This window comes from Sylvia atricapilla, chromosome 2 (genome assembly GCF_009819655.1).
Source record: "Sylvia atricapilla isolate bSylAtr1 chromosome 2, bSylAtr1.pri, whole genome shotgun sequence".
NCBI classification, from domain to species: domain Eukaryota; kingdom Metazoa; phylum Chordata; class Aves; order Passeriformes; family Sylviidae; genus Sylvia; species Sylvia atricapilla.
The window spans coordinates 46562244-46583002 of record NC_089141.1 but is presented as its reverse complement, the minus strand read 5'-3'; positions in this window follow the sequence as shown (position 1 = coordinate 46583002).

The window sequence follows — 20759 nt, the reverse complement described above, 5'->3', positions numbered from 1 at the left end:
CAGTCCTGACCTGACACTGACACTGCCATGGACTGTGGAGCCTCTCCATAAATTCAGCTTTTGGATGAATGAGTAAACTAGCAGCTGTTCTCTGTGCAATTATTGAGACATTCCTGGGGTTGGACAGAGCCCGGCCATAACAGAAATTGCCCACATTAGGATGCCAGGGATATTGGGGTCAGCCTGACCAACCTGCTGGCTACAAGAAGCCCTTCCCTGGAGAGGCAGATGAGGACAGAGCTATGAGGAAGGGTGAGGCAGTGTTCCCTGCAATGGCAGCCCTTTGCCATTTAGCAAAAGCCATGGTGGAGGTGTAACAGGGAGAGAGACCAGGTATACTCCACACAGACACTTCATTTCTTGAAATTAAAAGCTTAAAAATTGCTTTGCTGCCGTGGTGGAAAGCTTTGGTGACCCTACAGGAATACTTCTGTGCCTGGAGTGTGGACTTGGTGGTCTACCACTCATGGTGGATGAGACTCTTCTTGCTCAACTCTGAAGAGGGGCAACAAGAGCCTGCTTTGTCCTGCCAGGGCTTCAGTTTGAGGAAATGGAACTAATCCACTAAAAACAGTGAGGTGGCAAGCCCAGAGGCAGAGCGGCACAGCATCCCCAAAGCAAAGAGAGCAGCTGTCACTGCTGCTTGCTCTGCTGCTGCCATCCTGCCACATGAAGGCAGCTGGGGCAGCTGCCAGGGCCCAGCTCCAGAGACACCCGAGCGTCGCCTCCACTAAGCAGCTTTCCTCACAGCTCCCTGGGCAGGATCAGCACTGCAGATGAGCTGAGGCCACCCATGTGCTGCCAGGACCGGGGGCTCCACAGCTGGCTGCAGCTTCAGCAGAGCCCTCCTTAGCAGGGAGTTGTGGGCAGCTCTGGGCTTGCACAGAGCAGGACACCAGAGCCTGGAGCCCCATATGGTCTAGCCACAGGTCCCTGTTGGCTCTCTTCCTGCTGCCACAACCATGTAATCCCTTCCCAAGAAAGCCAGGAAAAATCTTGCAGTGGGTGCTTGGTGTATCACATCCTGCCTGAGCTCCATCTGGCCTGGAAATTGGAAGAAGGGAAGCTTAGTCTGCAGCTCCCTGTGCAGTGCCAAGCTGCCCAAAGACTCCATTGTTACCCTAAATGCCCTTTTTCTGATAGCACATCCAAGGGGGAACTACTGAAACACGGATGTCTTTTATTTTCTTCTTTTATTTTTTACATTTTTGCGGGGCATGACTGCCTTGCACTGTGTGCTGTGCATGGCAAACCAATGGGTGTTTCCAGGGCTGCAGGGCAGCCTGGCAGGCACGTTTTGGGGTTGGCTCTGCAGTGAGGTGGCCGTTTGTCTGTCTGTGGAGCTGCCTGCAGCCACCTCTGGCACAGGAGGCCTTTGGCTGCAGTGCCACAGCTCAGCTGCACATGAGGAGCTCCAGCCCAGCTCACAGGTTATGGGAGCAGTGGAGGCCATAATGGTGGATGAGGAATCATCCTCCTGCCTTGGCTTTTGTCACTTGTCCTGCCTGGGGACATGCATGCCTTGTGGCAGGGTGTGCAATCCAGCACAGGGCATGGACCCCATCCCTGCCAGCTCCTTGGGCAGCTGGGACTGCACATGGCCCACATCCTGCAGTAAATCTGGGATGTAACAGTGCCTTGCTTGGGGCTGGGGATGGAGATTCCCCTCCTGCCTCACCCAGACCAGCACTCACCGGAGTGTTCTCCACACCTCCTCCCTGGCAGCAGCTCCAGTCCCAGAGCCTGGGCTGGCTTCTGCTGGCACAGTCTGAGGAGGGGACCAGGAGGACAAAAGCAGTACCCACTGGAGGTATCACCAGAGCTTGTCAGGGTTAGATACCTGCAACCCCAGCCAGGGCAGAGGCAGTGCTCAGCCTTGGGACACGACAGTGCTGCTGGGCCCAATAAGACTTCCCATCTCCCAGAACCTGTGGTTTGTCCCAGTCACATCCTGGCTCCATGCCAGAAAAGTGGGGTCGTCCCAGCTCTCCCAGAGGTGCACACTCACGAGCACTTTAGCCATGAGCATTTTAAGGAGCAAGAGGCCAGATGGCCCTTTTTCACATGCTGTCTTTGCAGCTTTGAGGGTGTGCATGACAGACATAGAGTTTCAATTTCTGCAGGTACTGAGCCCCATCAGCCCTTTAAGGCTTTCCACAGCTCTGTCACCTGGTGAAATGTCACCTCCAATGGATTATAGCTGTGGCAGTGATGGGGTGATGTGCCCTGTGTCTGCCCTTCTGAACGCAGGCACAAATTAAGCCATTTAGCAGGGACACAGTCTTCAGATCTGATAAGTGGCTAATTTTGCTCCCAGGGTGGTGTGGCAGGTTGCACAGAGACAGAGATGGTTTGCTTGTCCCTTGCCTCAGCCAAACATGCAAATAATAACAACTGGGTAATCTTGGGTGCTCGGTGTAGCCCTGAGGCATTCATTATTTGCTTTGCAGCAGAAAACACTCATGTCTGACAAGAAAATCTTTCTTTTGATGGTGTTCTCCTTTTTTTACAGCAAACCTTCAACTTTTCTGAAGGACTTTGAAAAAGCTAATCCTAACATCCGAGGTTTCACCTACCACCCACCATGCATGTCAGTGGTGAGAGCACTGGGTAGCTGGGGTTGGCACATACTGGAATTGTACTTCCACATTTTGCCTGCCAGGAAAATATCCCAGTGCTGGAAATACCTCTTGCCAAGGAAAGGAACAGTGTTAGATAGATGCTGAGGACTCAGAAATCACCAGTCTTCCTCTAAAGGAAGAAGGCTCAAGTTGTGCCTGGGTGATGGGAGGCGTTGCCCCACACAAGCCTCAGAGGGGGATGTGGGCATCACTTTGTGCAGAGGCATCTCATTAGTTTGATGCAAAGGCCAAGTTAATCACCAGCCTGCCACAAAACCAAAAAACCAAAATATTCACTCTGTGGTCTGTTCTGGCTTCCCTCAGGCTGCCTTGGAGCATCTGTGACACTTGCATCCTCCACTGAAATACTGACTTGTTTCTGTCAGGCACCCAGAGTTGGTTTCTTGGTGTCAAGCTGACTCGTAAGACACTGCTTAATTTGGTGCAGGATATGATGGCACAATGATGGGGCCAGGGCGACACGACCCTGCTGAGGCTGCGTGCATGGCACAGAGCCTGTGCCCCTGTCCTGCTGGGAAAAGGAATGTTCTGGAAGGTAAAATGCATGAGAGGACAAAAAAAAGCAGCTGAGAAAAGCAGCCTGAGACCCTTAAGGGTTTGTCTGTGTTTCTGGCATCTCCTGGGTACCCCGTGCCACAACAAATCCCAGATGAATGCATGGTGGATTCTTACTTCCACCTGGGGTGTAGATGGAAAGTAAATTGGCAAGTTTACCCAGGGCAGAGGAGGCATGCTGTGGTCTGTCCCCTCACAGCTCGGTGCCGCTGCTCCCACATGGTTTCTCCTCTCTGTCATCCAGCTTAGAGCCATTGCCCCCAGCATTTTCCTGACTCACCTTCCCAAACCACCTCCTCCCGCCCCACTCGAACAGAGCTGCAGGGTGAGGGCACACGTTCAGCAGAGGTGTGATCCTAATAACAAGGTGTAGGGCAACATAAACAGGAAATCCTGCCACTAGATACCTCCACAAGCACTTAATCAGGCTTTCAGAGCAAACCATCACCCCAAAGAGATGGAGCAACCCTATATCCTCTTGTAATGCTGGGTGGAATGCTGCTGTTGTTGGGGTGACAGAGTACTCTGCCTGGTCCAGCTGCCTTGCCTTTGGCAGCTGTACCCTCCTGAAAGCAAATGTGAGAGGGATGCCTGGCAAATCCAAAGAGAAAGGTTGACTTGCCAAAATTATTTACTCTATTCAAGGCAGAGTAATAAATGCTTGTCTGAGTAGTGTCTACTATTAGTGGATGTGTTCCAAAATGTAGGTAGGAGATGTGATCCAAACAAAAGTGTTTCCATTTTAATAACTAATTAAACAGCCTAACTTAGCCAGGGACCACTGCTGTGGAACTGAATCCAAAACTAAAATAAATAGTGGTAGCTATAGCCTGGAGCCTCAGCAGTGAATGAGTGGTAGAGCAAAAACATCTGTCCCTTGGAAGAAGGTCAGAAAAGGCTGATAGTCTTCTTCCAAATGGAGAAAAGCCTCTCCAGACTGGGAAATAAAACTGTTCCCATTGGACCCGTGCCCCGCAGTCCTTGACAAGCTGGCCAGGGCAGTGGCAGATGCTCTGTCTGCTGCCGTGGCTCAGGCACAGGGCTGTGCGTGGGCTGCAGTGGTCCGGGCTTAGCACAGAGCCAGGGTGAGGCTGTGCCACCACAAGAGAGGCTGCTGTGCCCCAGCCTGGCCCTGGCCCTTCTTGTGGTGTTGCTGGTCTATTAAATCATCTGCTGGGCTGACAGCTCCCCAGTGTCCTCATGGCTTTGCCTGCAAAGCTGGCCTAATTCCTGGCCTTGAAACAGGCTGGGAACACAGCATGCATGGGGATTTGCAGTTCTCAGCACGTTTATCAGGCGAAACCTTTTCCATGGAAGTTAGGGTCAGCCCACAGCCTCCCCCATCATATTATGCTTGCCTAAGCGATCGTGTTCACCTGGGTTTCCTGATGTTGCACTGATGCCAGCTTTTTATATGCTTTCCTCAGCACAGAGGGCATTCTGCCTTATTTTGGGGGCTGTTTTTATTGGGTTTGTACAAAACTGGTTGCCTGGGTCGCCTTTGCCCTGCTGCTGCATTTGGCTGAGGTAGGCCAGTAAGGTAAAAATTGACTTCAGAGAGGAGCAGAGAAGAAGCAAGCTCCCCATGCACATGCATATCCACAGGGAAGAAGGCTGGAAGCTCAGAGTGTGCTGCCCACAGCAGCAGTCACTGAGAGCATGAGCAGAGACCTCACCTCACCTGCATTTGCATCAAGAACTGTGCAGCCAAATTGAGCCAAAAATTGCCTCAACGGGTGCATTTGACAGAAATTTTTTTTTTTTTCCCCTCTGAGAGGTTTCCCAGGCAAATCTGGAAGAACCCAGAGAGGATAAGTTGGGCACAGTTTATGCTTAAAGTGGGCAGTCCTCTCTCCAGTGATGGTGTCTTATTTCTCTCCATGAGCAAGGCTGCCAGGCAGAACAATAAATATTTCACATGGAAATACTTGGCATGGACTTAAATTCACAACCCTTTCTGCAACCCTCTCAGCTTCACAGCACCAGCTCCCATTGCTGCTCCCAACCTGCTTATCTGAGCACAGAGTCTTTCCAGGCTGCTAACATCTGCTTGCCTTGGGTCACGCTTATTCCTGCTATTTTGGGATGAGGCAGAGAGAGAGTAAGAGACTCTTCCTGTGGGAGGCTGCACTGGTTTGTTTTAGAGGAGGCCATTCTGCTTGCCACAGTGGCTGGACTGTACTTGTCTCCAGGAGGAATTTGTGGTGTGTGGTTGACCTGCGGATGCACATGGAACAGCCCCAGCACAGCCTCACTGCTAAGGATCATAGAACTCTAGAAGCATAGAATGGTTTGCATTGGAAGGGACCTTGAAGATTACCTAATTCACATCTAAGCCCTCTGCCATGGACAGGAATTCCTTCCACTAGACCAGATTGCTCAGATGTCCATCCAACTGGCCTTAAACACTTACAGGGATGGGGCACCCAAAGCTTCTCTGGGCAACCTGTGATAGTTCCTCACTCCCTCACCATAAAGAATTTTCGTAATATTTAATCCAAACCTACTCTGTTTCAGTTTGATGACGGAAAGTAACTGAGTGCTGGGAGTGGCATGTGCATATTTATTCCAAAATAATCCACTACATGACTGTTTAGGGTTTTGGGCCCTTGGAGCTGGAATTTTTCAGCAGCCTCTTCTCCTGTCCTCCAGGCTGCAAGGATAACAGCTTCTCTCCTCTTATCTCAGCTGATGCTATCACTGTTCCTCCCATGCCTGCAGACACATGTCATGTGGTAAAATCTCTCTCTGGGGGAAGCTGCTGTGCCAGCCTGGCTGCCAGTGAGCCTGGTGCAATCCTTCATTTCAAACCAGGGTGGAAAGGGGTCAGGAATAAACGCTGCTTTACTTTTTAAAGTATCTTTCATCCAAAAAAGCCAGTATGGTATCCTGCCCTTTGATCTGTACACGGGAGCTGGCAAAGGAAGATTACAGCTTAAACCTCTCTTAGTAGAAAGCACAACGCTGGACTTTGTAAAATCTGAATTGTTACTAACTCCAGTGTGCGTTTGGGCAAGCCCCTCACCATGGCACCATTCCAGGGTAAGGGGAAAAGGGCAAGTGGGTCCCTTACAGTAGGGGTTTGCCTTCTTCCCAGCATCTGCCTTTTGCTGAGTGGGGACACACTGATTCTATGAAAGCCCCTTGGGAAGCCAGTCACTGGGCTGCAGCTGGACAGCCAAGTCACTGCCTGTTGTGTCACAGAAACGTGTCCCTGATCGCAGGGAGATGTGTCTGTGTGCCCACAAACACATCCTCACGTGTGCACTCCTCTGTTGGCACTGAGGATGTTTTTTCCTCACACACACTGGTATTTTGCTGAGCTCAAATGTCCCTGGCAGAGGGAGCGTGAACAGCACGGTGTCTGAGGGAGCCAGGGCTGCCCGCCGGAGCTGAGGAGGGAGGAGCAGTGGTTTGGCTTTCTGCTGGCCGATGAGATGAGTCATTTGGGCCCTTCCACTCTCTTTACCATCAAAAATAAGGTGGTAAGTAAGCCTTGTAATACCTGGCTTAAAATACAACCCTGCAGTTAAAAAAAGAATCACAGAATATGCTGAGTTGGAAGGGAACCACAAGGATCATTGAAGTAAACCCTTAGCCCTGCACAGCACCGTCCCCAAGAGTCACACCATGTGTTTGCAAGCACTGTCTAAACATTTTGTGGATTCTGTCAGGCTTGGTGCTGTGACCACATCCTGGGGAGCCTGTTCCAGTGCCCAACCACCCTCTGGGTGAAGAACCTTTTCCTAATATCCAACCTAAACCTCCCCTGACACAACTTAAGGTCATTCCCTCAAGTCCTGTCACTGTCACCACAGAGAAGAGATCAGTGCCTGCCCCTCCTCTTCCCCTCACGAGGAAGCTGTAGCTGCAATGAGCTCTCCCTGCACTCTCCTCCAGGCTGAACAGACCAAGGGACTTCAGCTACTCCTTATCCAGCTTCCCCTCCAGGCCCTTTACCATTGCCCTGCTTTGGATGCTCAACAGTAGTTTAATATCTTTTTCATGTTTCTGTGATCAAACTCCACACAGAATTCAAGGTGAGGAGAGGACAGGTTTGCTAAATATACTTCTTACTGTTGTTTCCCTGTGTGCCATAATTGCTCTGTGTGTATGTCTGTGAAAAAGAGGCAAAAATGGAAATATAAGGCAGGTTCCCTGAGCATTGTTTTTAAGGGAGGCATGGGGATAAAGGTTGGCAGATTGACTCCACACTACTACCTAGTGATCAATAAAATCTCCTCAGGTGTCGAGGCAATGCTCAAACATGTCAATAATATATAATTCTAGATAATTATGTATTATAATTATCTATAAATAGATAACCTGAGTGGCTTTTCTGTGCAAGAGAATTTTGGAGAACAGCTGGTCACCTGGGCTCAATACCCGTCCTGTGACACACAGGTGGGATGCTGGACCAGGGGCTTGCTCCAGCCTCTTGATTATACAGGATATGGCATCCCAGAGGATTTGGGAGAAGCTCTGATAAAGGCTGTGCCTGGAGTGAAGGCACAGCCCATGGCTTGTGAAACTAGCTCTCCTGGCCCTGCCCCAGCAGCTCAGCCAGGGGCTGTGCCAGCAGTCCAGGCTGCAGCTGATGGGAGCAGGACAAAAGACACGAGCACCTTGTCCTGGATGCTGCCAGTTCCTGCAGAGAAACCTCCTGGGGTTGGGTCTCTCTCCATACATTTATATATCCCATGCAAAATGTGGGTACTGCTCAGGTTTCTCCCCAGTTCATCACTTTTGGGAGATGCTGGTGTCCTTACCTTAGTCCTGGATTTGTTCTCAATTTGACAGAGGGAAAGACTGAAAGAGAAACAATGGGAGTGTGTAGGAATAGTCTGTTTTTCACAGCACAGGTCCCTCAGCACAGAGGCTGGAAGCAAACCCCACCAGTCTGAAGAGCTCAAGATCAGAGGCCACTTCTAGGCTGGCCCCTTTGCAACAAGACACTGTCATGGAGCAGCTGCCAGGCCCTTGGATCTGGAGATGGCAGTGCCCTGTGTACCTCCCACCCACCTGTGCCCCGGCAGGGCTGTCGCTGAGGAGCGGAAACGCTTTGCTCCCCACCCAGCCATGACTCACAGGGCACCTGCTCTGCCTGAGCTGCTGTAACCATTTCCACATGCATGCCTAGCTGACCCAATCCTTGGGCAGGGGTCCCCTTGGGAGGTCGCTGGTGCTCCAGTGACCCTTGAAGAGCATCCTGCCTGGCATGGGACAGTGGCTTGTGAACCTCTGTGATGTTTCTCCCAATGCCATGTGCCAGCCCTGGCACCTGAGTTCCATGGGAATGCTCTGTCACCAGCCATGAGAGACAGCATCACCTGCATGGCATGGAAACAAGGCATGGGTGTTGCAGAGATACCTCTTAATTTGCCTTGAAAACTACCCCTCTGAGTTCCTGATCATCCTTTGATCTGTCCAGACAATCATGATGCTATTTTTGCCTCATCTGGGTCTGTGCTGCAGTGTCATATGAATACAGCTTGTCACCGTGATAGCTCTCTTCCTTCCTAATCTTTCGTCACTGTTGTCGATCATGTGCAAGAGAGTGACTCCTTTCCTGTGACAGAAGAGTGTCATGCCTAAAGGATTACTTTCAGGCAACACACAGGAGATTCGTCTTGGCAGCTGCAAGTTACTTTGTTTTACACTTTGTTCCTTAAACCCACTGTTTTGTCTTTCTAGCTCCACATGAAAGAGACTTCCAGGTTCCCTTTTAGTTTCCTCTGCTACTCTTCAGCGGGTTTGGTGCCTAAAATCTTGTGGGAGTTTGCAGGACCTGATGAGCACTGCTTTGGAGAAGTAGCAGAGAGCAGCCAGTGGGAACTGCCGCAAGAGCAGTTTGAGCTTTCACTGAAGTTGTAGGCTCCGAGAGGATATGCCTAAGTGTCCATGTCTCCAGTTGCTGCCTCAGGTGGTCTCTGGAAGAAGCTGTGAGTGAAGCACACCTGGTATGGGACAGCTGATCTCACCATGCCATCATCTTGCCATCTGCAATTTTCATGGAGATCCACAATGTGGGATCTGTTGGGAGGTGATTCTGGGGTTCAGTCACCTCGACCTCCTCCTCACTTTGAGTCCCAGCTTACTCCCAGGCCTGTGCCTTTCACGTGGTGGTAAGGGGCTGCTGGCATTTGTGCTGTGCCGGTGCCAACTCACCAGCGTGGCTGCTGAAGTGCGTGGTGTTGGGAGAATCTCTGCTGCGGGACAGACAGGGCTCCCTGGGTTTGTGCTTGGCAGGAGGCTGACTGGATCTCTGGGGCTTTTTCCAACCAGCCAGAAATGCCACAGTCCTCTGATACAAAAAGTTTATCTGGAATAATCACACTCTGCTGGTGGGAACCTGTTCATTGAAAGCTGAGAGGTTCACTGTGTCCCATCAGAGACTGGCTGTTCCCTTGTGGTTGGTGCAACCCCATGCCACCTCCTGGGCCAGTTCAACAGAGATGAACCTCTGTCTATGCCTCTGTCTGACCCAGGTCAGTTGTGCCCAAATGGGTGATTTCTCTCAGTTTAATGATGATGGAGCTGCAGGGTGGAATTGCCCACCTGGGGGAGAGCACCTTATGCCTGCAAAATAGTATATGCTCTGCTTGAGTAACTCTTGGGTTTCCAAAGAGATTATAACGGCCAGAAACACCCCTTCCTGCATGATTCAGTGACCAATAGCCTTTGAGGGAGAGAGGGAGAATTTAATCTCAATCAGACACCTGAGCAATTTCAAGAAAGAAACTAGTGGAAAAGGCTGCTGTGAGTGGAACTTCCACCCAGTGCAAGCAGCCCAAGGACCTGGGGCACAAAAAAGCACCAGGGGAGTTTGCAGCAAAGCAGTGGGAATAAAAAAGCCGCCTTGCAGGGAGCTGTGCCTCTGGCTCTCCTGGCAAAAGGCCTCATAGAGGGTGGGTGTCAAGCCTTTTATCTGCACTACCTTTGTAGTGATAAGGCTCTAGTTCTTGAGAATACCAGAGATCAAGTATCACCAGAATCAAACGAGAGCTTTAAAAAGAGGGCTTTATTTCAAGCTGAAGGAAATAAAATGGCCACCTTGCCATCCTGAGGGAGCTTTGGCAGCTTTAAATCAGGCAGCTCCAGCTCTCCACTTTCACACAGCAAAGCAAAATCTGTATTTGATTTGTGTGCATTAAGGGGGAAGAAGAGTCCTGTGTGAATTTGAAAATTTCATAAGGGGATAAAAAAAGGAGAAATCCTATGTTAGGTTTAGAATAAACAGTGTTTAGCTGCGTTTTGCTGTTTGTATTTTTCTCAGACATAACTATCAGCAGACTCATCAGACTGAATCATTTCAGAGCTGTGCTTAAGCCTGCTGCTTTATTCTTTACTGCCATCAGAAGTTAAACAGAAACAACTCTTTTTCTTTACTCTTCTTTTTAATTTTCCCGTCCTTTTTAAAATGTGTATAATAGAATTGCAGAGTCACAGGATAATTTCAGGGAGAAGGAACCCAAGCCATGGCCAGCTCCAAAGATAGACCAGATATTCAGGACTCCGGTTATGAGTTTTTCCAGGGATGGAGATCCCAGCTCCTCACTGGGCAACCTGTGCCAGTGTTTGACCAACCTTGCAGCAAGATATTTTCCTTTCAACGAACCAGATTTTCTCTTGTCGCAGCATGTGACCATTGCCTTGGTCCTTTCAGTGTGCATCTCTGGGAAGAGCCTGCCTCTTTCTTCCCTGTAATTCCCTTTAGGAAATGGAGAATAGCACTAGATGCCCCCAAAAACCGCATTAGGACCTCTCCCTACCACAGTCCCCTAGATGCAGCCCCATGGGTACTGCGTAGAGGGGAATTCTCATTTCCCTCCATGTCCTGTGTACTCTCTGGTTGATGTGGCCCCATGGGTGGCCAGGCCTCACCCCCCACTTAGCAGAGCTCTAAACAAGAAATGATGTGTTAGTCACAGAGTTTGTAGGGAAAATACCATCACTGAGAGAGTTCATTAAATATTTGACTTCTCAAGAAGCCTAAACCCTGTATTTGCTTAGAATAAAACTAAGAGCATGACTTGAGAAATGAGGAAGGAGGAAGGGGACATGATATTGCAAAGATATTCAGCCTCAGAGAAAAGTATGGACAAATATTCATTGGAGATGTTTAACAAGTTCAGGTCCCATTCAAGTCAAGGATCTCCTAAGGCTTAAGTGGAAAAAACCTAGCCAGTCTGCTAGGATGGGAAGTGTTAGACCTTTATGCTTTTGCCCCAAAGTTCAGGTTCCTGCCCCATGGACCATCAGAGGACCCAGCCTGGGAAGTGGCCATCCTAATAGGGATAGCTCTGGAAGGAGGTGGAGGGCAGGAGGTGGAGAGAGACATGGTGCTGCTGGGACAGAAGTCCCTTGGAGAGCTTCGCCCATGCTTAGCCCCTCATTTTGGGAGCTGAACCCCCTGTTGTGCAAAGCACCTTCAAAACATTCTCTCATTTAAACTATTCCACTGCTTGCCACCACCTTCACAGCTCTGACACTGCTGGAAATCTGGCTGGGCTATGGCACCCCTGGCTTGTGCTGGCCAGGAGGAGTACAGCCTCTACAGCATCTGGTGGATATCCCAACCAGTTAGTTCAAAAACTTCACCTCTTTTTGCCCTTTGCTTTTTCCTCAAGATACAACAAACTCATGCCCACTGATGTGGCTTCTTGCTGGTGGCTGATGTCCTATGCATTCTGCTCTCCCATCACAGCTTGGACCAAAACTGTGGAGTGGGAATCATTTGGCCACATTTTGAGACCTGATTGGTTACATAAAAATACGAGTGTGGCAAAACCTGCGCCTCATATCTGCACCTTTTCTTGCTCATTGGATCCCTCATGTCACCCCAAAGCTGGTACACGCTCACTAAGTCACTGGGGTGCCGTCTGACCACAGGTGCTCCTTCACCCAAAGGGGGAACGTGGTTGCTTTGATGTCATGTGCTGTGCGAGGCACATCGTGACTCATGCCTGACTGCCCTCCAGTAAAGACATCAAAATTCCCTGTGAGGGTAATTCTGTGCTGGCCCTCCAGTTCCTGTGCTTTATTGTCAGGGCGCCAGACAGATTTCCAGCACTGTTTGCAGGCTGCTGGTTTGAGGTGGATGCTGTTAAGAGAGTTCCTGGATGTACCTGTGCCATTGCCAAACCACACATGGTTGCCATAGAGATGTAGGACATGTAGATCTGACTGATAATCATCTTTTTTCCCCACCCTTTCTTTCTTTTTGCATTAAGTAAAGGAAACTGCATAGCTAGACATGCCTCTGAGGAGCTGCATTGAGAAATCTTGGCAGTCGAGTGGTGGTTTCAGACGCTGAAGCTGCAAGCAGCCATGTGTTTACTGGCAGACAAGGGTAATGCTCAGGGAGCAGACCTGCTCCAGAATGGGTGATGGACAGAGGGTGGAGAAGGCTTCGGCTCTGCTGGGACCTTATACTGCTTCACAAGGTGGAAGTGAGCTCAGTCCCTGGTTTTGTTATGCACCGTCTCTCCGCCCCAAAATATACGATCTCATAACAGCAGAAATATCCTTTCCTAATTAATAATCCATCTTTGTGTCCACAAAGCTCTGCCAGCTATTTCTGCCAGCAAATACTGTTTGCACTTTACAGCATGTGAGGATGTGATCTTTGTCTATGTAAACTTGATTTGCTCCTGTAGATCCTGGATGAAAACAATATAAAGCCTTGTTCGGTCCAGAATTACCAACTGCTTGGCTCCTGGCACGTGCCCCAGTGCTACTGATTTTTAAGCAATATTGCTAGTAACTCTTGTGTAATTCTTGTTGCAGTTACGTTTATGACATGCCATCTCCTTTTGCTTTGGAAGAGCAAGATCAAGGCACAAAAAATTCACACAGCAAAGAAATACCTGTTCTGACATTTTATCAAAGATCAAACCAGAAGCATTTAAGGAAGTATTGAAGTGTTAGGAATTTAAAGAAGCGGGGCTTCCCACCAGAGCTAGAATTACCTCCTCCTTTGGTTGCACAATGTCCTGCTAAAATGGAGCCTCCACCAGACCTTGTGATTGCTACAATGTGAGCCCAGCCAAAACATCCAAGAGGAGGAAGGCCTTTGCCTTTTTGGAAACTTTGCTTTTTCTCACAGAAGCCCAGATGCCACTTTTTGCTCACCTTAGTGAGTCCTCCCTCATGTGAGCACTGCCATTAGTGTCAGAGGAAATGAGTGCATGCCCAGCAGCATGGGACAGCCTTGCACAACCAGGCCTAAATATAAACTGGACACAAAAGATAAAGACTTCAGTAAATAAAATTGGGATAGCTTGGGGCCCCAGCCAGTTCATGTTAATGCCAGGGAGTGTTGGCTATCCAAGCTTCCCCTCAAATCAATCAAGTTCAGCACATGGCTGAAACACAGGTTTTTTTCTGATTTAAAAGCATTCTTGAAACAGTCCCTATTAACTGGCGTTTCAAAAGTGCTGTGACATGAGAAGACGAGCAGTATGGATATTCCTCATGCTCAGCATCCAGGACTCTCTGCTTCCCTGCACAGCAGTCAGGACATTTCCTGCAGCAGCCTGCTGCCTGCCAGCTGGTGGGATGCTCGTGGATGGACACCACACACACACCAGCGTGCTGGGCCCCATCAGAGGGCAGATACTTGGGTTAATTATCTCCCTGAGAGCCAGACTTCCAGAGCATACAATTCAACTCAAACTAAATTGCTCATCAACAGGTAATCAGCTGGTCGACTGGATTGGCTAAGAGTCATAGTTAGTGCTTTCCTATGCCTGTGTTTTGTTCTTTGACACATTCCAGAATTTAGGGTCAAGACGGGGAAACAATGATCCATCCACCCTTCATGCCAAAGCCCGCCTTCAAACCCCAGCCTCATAATGTCTTAAAATGACTTTGTGTTGGAAGGTTCAACTACACACCATGTGTAAGATTGCTCTGGCACATCCCTTTTCTGAAACTCCTCCAGAAGGAGACATGCCTTCACAGACAGATTTTTGGGCAACGCAGCTGCTGGTCTGGCACAAGATGTGCATTTTTGCAATACAAATGTGTGCAGTGATGATGCTTGAGCTTTCTTGTGTGGCACTTGAAGGGTGTTAACCAACTTGAATTTATACTTAAAGGGTATAAACCAGCAGCAGCAACAGATGGATCTAATACTGGAGATGCTGTGGGCCTCTGAGGATGTGTTGATGTTCTCACCTGCTGCTGATGACTGCAGGAGATGCCTCACACCTTGTGAGACATAGGCAAATGTCCAGGCTCTTAAAAAAAACTACCCTGACATTAAAACAGTGCATCAGTTTGTGTCCTGAGCTCCGGAGGGCTTGCAGGACCTTTTGCACTGGTTTCAGCCAGAGAAATACCTCCCTGCAGGGTGGTGGTTTGCAGAAAGCAGCCTGGCTTGCCCACACACACAGGCAGAGTTTCAAAGGCGATGTAGATCAAAGGAAAAGACTTCAGACAAAGCCACAGCACAGAGTACTAGGCATGTTAATAATTTGGAAACAATCAAATGTAAGAAGAGTCTAATGCAGGCACTGGAGGAGTCACTGGGCATTTGCAGTGCGTGCATCCCAAGGCAGGAGAGAGGCACCAATGCAGGGCAAAGGGCTCTCGCTGCTTGGCCTCCCCTGCTGGCTCACCAAGGGAGTTTACAGACTATCCTTCCTCTCCAGAGGGCCTGGAAACATGACAAGTCCAGACATGTGTGTCCTTGGGAATAAACCCCCTGGTTTTGCTGGTGGTGTATGCAGAGCCTTTGGAAATCATGAGTGCACAGATTGTGGCCAGCTGCCATCCTGTGCACGAGTACCTGAACCTGAGTATGCTGAGGGTACCCAGCTGGTAAAATGACAAATTTAAAAATTGTTAATAAATATTATTAGGGGCCTGGATTTTTTCTTCAGAAATAAAGGATTTTTAATCAAACTTTAGCTACCATGTGCCACAGATCTTCCTTAAACTGAAAGTAATGAACTGCAGCATGAATAGTGTCCTTAGGTGACTAATGGGACATTGGAAAACTCACTTGGTGATTTTTAGGGATGAGTAAGAGATGGTGTAAAGTGAGAGCCTGTCAGAAAAGTGCTTGTAATCCTTCAGGGCTGGCTGCATGAAGAGATGAAAATGGGAACCTGGAATGGAGCTCCTTTATAAACCCATCTCACAATATTAAGGCATAAATTTTAGAGCTAGCCCACATAATGGCTTTCAGTTTCAAGTCACAGGTAAGATCCATTTTTAATGGTACTATTTTTGCTGTGGTGCTTTTGACAAATGGTCAGAGAAATGTCAGTCTTGGCAGTCCATAAAATTAGCACCATCTCCCTATGAAAGCTAAAGAGAGGAGCCACTTTCTGAATCTGTAGGGGCCAGAGCAGCCCTGAGTGTGCAGCACAGCTCAGGCTCCAGCACAGCTCAGTGCTGCAGGGATGGCTCTCCAGGGCAAAAAAGAGCCTCTACAGGTCCTTGTGCCCCAGCTCTTGCTCTTACCAGGTGTGGACATCCATAGCTCCCCTGGGCAACATGTACCATTGTCTCACCTCTATCACAGTGAGAGTCTCTTCCTCACATCCAATCTAAACTTACTCTCTCAGTTTAAAACTGTTACCCTTAATCCTGTCCATGGTGAAAACCTTCTCCCTATTATTCTTACAAATACACTTTTAGTACTGAAAGGCCACGGTTAGGTCTCTCCAGAGCCTTCCCTTCTCCAGGGAAGGCACAACCCAAACTCTCTCAGCCTTTCTTTGGCTGTTCCATCCTTCTGATCATTTTTGTGGCCCTACTCTGGGCCCACTCAAGTAGGTCCATGTATTTCTTGTACTGGAGGTCCCAGAGCTGGATGCAGCCCTCCAGGTGGGGTCTCACCAGAGAGGAGTAGAAGGGAAGAATCCTCTCCCTCCCCTTCTGCCCACTCTGCTTTGGGTGCAGCCCAGGATATAGTTTGCTTTCTGGGCTGCAATAACACATTTCTGGGTCAGGCCCAGTTTTCACCCACCTGGATCCTCAAGTCCTCTACAAGGCTGCTCTTGATGCATTCATCCCCCAGCCTATGTTGGTACCAGAGGCTGTCCTGATCCAGGTGCAGTGCCTTGTACTCGGTCTTGTTGAAGCTCATGAGAGTCCCTTAGGTGCACTCTTCAAGCCTGTCCAAGTCCCCCTGGATGGCATCCCTTCCCTCCAACATATTAACCACACAGTTCAGCTTGGTGGTCTGCAAACTCACAGAGGGTGCCCTCAATCACACTGCCTGTGTCACTGATGAAGATACTAAATAGTATTGGTCCCAGTATTGACCCTTGAGGGATGCCTCTCTTTAATTCTTTTCATCTGGGCATAACTTATTGGACAGAGCCATCCAGCCAATTCCTTATCCATCTAAGAGTCTATACAGTATCTTTCCTGCTTAGAGTCAAGAATGGTGTGAAGGACTGCATCAAAGGCCTTAGAGACATCCAGGTAGAGACCCTGCCCTGAGCCTGCACAGTGGGACTACGCCGTGAGCCGTGGGCCGAGCCCAGGGGGCCAGCAGCTACACCCACACTTACATATATATATATGTACTTATATAGGTTCAAATGCAAAGTTAAATGCAAAGGCTATTAAAAGCATGAAAGGATTTAAAGGGTCCTACTAGGAGAGATGCTGGTGTGGAAGAAGAGAGAAAATAAAGTTTTGCTCTGCCTTGGTGAGCAAAAGTGCAAAAGACCTGTTGTGGGGAAGCCTGGAGTCATCTTTTAGTCCATTTCCAGACTTTGTTACTGCACACAAATTGTGGCCAGTGTCTGTGAAATGGAGGCAGTCAGCCTCTTTCCCACCATGGGCCCTAATGTCCTCTGCTCACAGGCTGCCTCTCACTGCACAGCACAGTGGCAGTCCTGCCACCTCTCACTACCAAAATAAAAATAACATGAAATAACAGAAAATTAAACTTGGGTCAGTGGCTACTGATTGGCAGTGAATAGAAGGGGGGCAATTTCATAGAGGACTGGCATCAGGTAATAACAGCCAAGAGCTGATCCTTCAAGAAGTATTCACTAAAAAATGTGGATTTTTTTCTTCTCTTTTCTTTTTCTCTGCATCTTTTTTATTGATCTGTGAAAGGAGATCTCTGCAGATGCAGCATTTGAGAGCTGGTGGTATCCTCATGCCTTTGTCTGCAGCTCTTTTCTCTGTAATTGTTTGTGGCTTCCTCTGTACTGTACCTTAGGCTTTCCCTGGATGGCCTTTTAGCCATCTGAAATCAAAGGTTCTTCTTCATCAGCCCCTTACCTGAGCTTCTTGCTTCCGCTACTAACCCGCAATTTTCTTAGCACCCTGAATCAATTCAGTTTTTCCATCAGAGGTGAGGTGTTTCAGCTGGAAAAAGCCACTGGTGGGGAGGCTGTCACCTCTTCTTTTGACCCAGCCCTCCTCCTCCTCACCCAGCACATCAGAGACTGGTTCAGTTTCCATGTCGCCCTTCACCACGAGGAGCTGGAGAGATGTTGCAAACCTGCATTTCCCTTTTTTTTCAGTGGCGAAACAGCACAGCTCCCCTTATATTTCCATTTTTTTGGGGAAATGGGTGGGCGTTTCCGTACCGGTACCTGTGTGCCCAGAGCTGACGGAGGGTAAAGCCTTGCCCTGCCTCTCACGCCTTGTCCCCTCCTCCGTGTCGCGCTGTGTCCGGCCCCGGGTGTGGCCCGGCGACAGATGGGGCTGCTCGGTCCGCAGCCCTGCTCAAGCCTGGAGGCGCCGGCATTTCCCAGGCACAGTGGTAACCGGACGCAGAGATTAGCTCTGGCTCATCTCCATGTTTAAATGAACTTCCTCTAATTAGGAAAATTGCCTGTGCTTACACTTCAGACACATCCTCGCTGGAATTATATTCATAAACTCCTCGTGCGCTGCTGCGCACAAGCCCAGTGTAGGGTGAGGATTATCCCAAGCCCCTGGCTGATCCCACCTCTGCTGTGGTGGCCATATCATTGCCCAGGGTTTATGCCCTTTCGCCCCCTTTGCTCACTTCTCACCCCTCTTCAGCTGGAGATCTGCAGGTTCCTCTTCTCCCATCTCTCAGTGGTTATCCTAACACCACCAAAGCCATAACCCCACACCTAAATGTTATTATCCGCCAACCCCCGCTCAGAACCCTACAAGGCCACCTCATGAAACTTCCCCCACCTCCATTTACTAAACAGGTACAAATTTTGGGAGACTTTAAGGAAGGACCGCTTTAGGAGTCTCTGTGTGTTCATATTATATTGCCACATTTTTTGCTTGAAACAGATTTTTGGTATATGCCGAAGACAGTGTTGCGAGACAAATTAAGGCTGGGAAAAAAAGGAAAGAAAACCAAACAAATTAAGCTTGTTAAGCTTTACAGGAAACCACTGCAAGGCTGAAGCAGGACTTAAAAGCTGGGGTTTTCAAAGGGCCCTGAGGGAAGCAGCCCTGGGACTGACACTGAATTTAATTTGCTCTATGCTGAAGCAGGCAGCTTTGGAGAAATGCCCATATGCATACTGATTCCTCCAACAGACACTTTACCAGGTTTAGCAAAAATCAGGAGCTCCAGAGCAGCCGGGGAATCCTCATGATGAATAGAAAGCAAAATCCAGAGAAAGGGTCCCTCTGCCTTAGTGAAGACTTCACAGAGCACCATGGCTTTTCTTTCAGTGGAGACATTGCTTTTACTCAGGAGATGTAATGGGAATTTATCAGTGTACACAGACAAGAGAAAACATTTCCAAACTAGGAAAAAACCACCCCAAGCCTCCACAAACTGCAGATGAAACCTGTGTAGGAATAAGAAATGAATTTTCTGTTAATAATCCTTGAAGTTAACAAACTCACAAGAGTCAGACAGTGAGAACAGTGCCAGCCAAAGCACTTTTTATTTTATGTCATTTTTTAATTGAATGGATTTCTCTTTTTCTGTTCTTTGTATTGCAGGCAATGCTTTGGATGGCATAAAGAGGCACTGAACCAGAACGAGCTGGAATTGAAAGAGATCTGGGGGAAAAGTGGAGCTTGCCTGGTTTGAGGATATTTCTTTTCAATGTGAAAAGAGACAAACCAAACAGGCGGAGTTCCCTACGAAGGAAAAGACACCAAAACCTAATTCAAGTCCTGGCTTCAAAGCCTGGATCCTTATCTAAACAGCAGGACTTGTCATCACAAGTGCAGTCACACAGAGAGAAATAGCATAATAAGAGTGAAAATGTATTTAGTGCTTTTAATACAATGTTGTCAATCTGATTTATTTCATCTTGAATTCCAGTATCTGGAGCTTTTGTTAAGGACCAAGATGCTGCAGTTGTGCAGCTTTAGCAGCATTGCAACTTTCTATTACATCTTCTTCTTTCTCTCTTCTATGTGAAAGAAGAAAGCTTGAAACTCCAAGTCCTGAAGGTCAGGCTTCAAAGACTTTGTGAAAGACGTCTAGTTTCTGTGGTTTTAAAGTCTCAGTGTTTACAAGCAGGATGAAGATTTTGGGAGTAACCAGGTGAGCGTCTGGGACAGGTCAGCATGAAGCATGCACCATAACAAAATAAGGAAAATTTAATAAAAATAAGGAAATTGCCACATACATGATTTTTTTTTTAAATAGCAGGATTTAATGTCAACTTCATCATGGGAAGGAAATGGACAGATACTGACGGTTGGATATCCTGCCTTTACTTAGATTTGTCCCAAAAGCGAGATGATATTGAATGTGTTGGGTAAGTAAGACTCTTAAACCTGGTAACAAGGTTTTGCCTCCATGCAGGAAGAGAGAGAATGTGGCTTCTGTCCACAGGCAGTTTTTTGTGACTCCCCTGACACCCAGATACTGTTTTGGGTGCTGCGGATCAGCCACAGAATCTCTCTGGGTAGTGATGTCTCTCTGCAATCAGGCAGGGCTTGTGAGCTGCCACACAAGGCCTTTGTTTTCCCCTCGAGTACTTTTGCCTATGTTTGCTTTGTGATTGGATCTTTGATTGGTGGCAGAACTTAATTTCTTTCTAAATTTGCCTGGGAACTAATCCAGTTCTTCCAAGCGCCAGCGGTTTGCGAAGAAAAAACAACGCCCTGGGTTAGAGCAACTCTGAGGCCAGCCATTAGATGGGCAGCCCTTCCTCCTGCCTGGCAGGGCATACACACGGAGTGGACATGGCTTTATAGTGTCAACACACTCAGTACACTCCTCAAACCCACTGAGCAAACATGCGCCGAGAGCGTGCCGCAGGTAGGCTGGCTTGCCAGGGGCCGCTGCCTCCTTCCGTAGCGGTGTTTAGCGAGTACATGGTTTTGTTTAAACAGGAAAACTCATTAAGAGGCACTTCATCCCTGAGTGTTCCTGTCTCTGCTGCCTGCATTCCTGGCTGGGGTGTTTGATACACATTAAGTGCAACGTGCTCATAGGACCCTCTAATTAAAATACCAGCAGGCCAAGAGCACTGGAGTAATCAGCATGATTCCTTAACTGAGAAAAGAGCAGTTATATTCAGTTTTGATCCATGTTTCTTTTTCCTTACGTTTCATGTCCTCTGTCTGATGGTTTGTATGCTTCCCATAGAGTTCCCAGGGGCCACGGTGAGGGGACCTGAGATA